The sequence below is a fragment of the Carlito syrichta genome, unplaced genomic scaffold (assembly GCF_000164805.1).
Source record: "Carlito syrichta isolate Samal-C Ts95f unplaced genomic scaffold, Tarsius_syrichta-2.0.1 Scaffold120789, whole genome shotgun sequence".
Taxonomy (NCBI): Eukaryota; Metazoa; Chordata; class Mammalia; order Primates; family Tarsiidae; genus Carlito; species Carlito syrichta.
Window position 1 is genome coordinate 4,723 of NW_007064885.1, and position 1,535 is coordinate 6,257.

A 1,535-nucleotide genomic window follows, 5' to 3' on the forward strand; every position below is an offset into this window, starting at 1 on the left:
GGGCTCAGGCAATCCACTCACCTCAGCCTCCCAAAGCACTGGGATTACAGGCTGAGCCACCGAGCCCGGCCCAATAGATCACTATTATAGACTCTAAGTTCATCCAGGTTGCTGTGAAGTTCATGATTTTGTCCTTGTTTATCAACCAAGAATCTTTACCCCAATGAGCTTGTGGGGATTTGGGATTAAATCCCCATCTGGCTGGAGTTGGTTTAACCAAAATACAATTCTTCACAGAAGCATGAACAGAAGCAGTGGCAACACATCTTGGGAGATAAGCTGTAAACTCAATGCTGATAAAGGCCAGGCAGGCAGCATACGTGAAGGAAGAGGGCTGAGTAGGAGACAGTTAGGGAGGAGGGCAAACTGAAGAGATCCAGCTGACGGTAGTTCGTGCAGGAATGTGGGCCTGGAGTTGCCACATCTCCCATTTTCCAAGAGAAGCTGGAAATCCACACTTTTTTTTTTTTTGAGTTGGAGTCTCACTCGGTCGCCCAGACTGGAGTGCAGTGGCCGCTCCTGGCCACCGCAGCCTCATCTGCTGGGCTCCGGCGATCCTTCCGCCTCAGCCTTCCGAGTAGCCGGAATTACAGGCACGCGCTACCACGCCCAGCTGATTTATTTATTTATTGTAGAGATGAGGTCTCGCTGCCCAGGCGGGTCTCGAACCCACAGGCTCAGGCAATCCACTCACCTCAGCCTCCCAAAGGCGCGGGATTACAGGCTGAGCCACTGAGCCCCGCTGAAATCCACACTTTTATGCAAAATCTGATGATTAGCAACCGATTCAAATGAAAAACATGGGAGGGTAAAAGAAAACATGTCTGTAGGCTGAATTGAGCCCTCAGGCTGCTGTGACATCTGACTCAGTCTGGCACTTGTAGATACCTTGCCTGACTCTTCACAGCTTCTAAGATGGTTCGGCCTCCAGTTTTGGAGGTTCTGAATCACCTTGTTGAGAAGTCTTCCGTCTGGCTTCTCCCCTCCACCCTGGGTACCACCTGCATACAGCACCCCCTGTCTCTTTCCTCTGGACCACCAGTCCCGAATCTCAAGAGGCATCCCCTTCAGGTGCCAGGTCGGGGCCTCTGTGGCCTTGCCCCATGCTCATCGCCAGCCTCCAGACCTCCTCTCGCTTCTTGGTCCCTTTCTGAAGCCACATTGGGTTCCTCGTTGCTTTCTGAACCCACTGAGACCTTGCAGCTTCTGGATCTTCTTTCATGCTGTTCCCTCGGCTGAGAATTCCTTTTCTTCCCACCTCTGAATTCCTACTCAGTGTCCCAGGTCCAGCTCAAATCCCACCTTTTTTTAGATTATCCTAGCCCATTCCTGGCTCTCATGGGGTCGTTCCCCCCCCCCACCTCTTGTTTCCATGCACTTTGTGTACAGAAGGTCCTTGACTTCTGACAGTTAAACTCATTGTGTTTCTACTTCACGATGGTGCAAAAGCGATACGTGTTCACTAGAAACTGTACTTCCAGCCGGGCTTGGTGGCTCAGCCTGTAATCCCGCGCCTTGGGAGGCTGAGGTGAGTG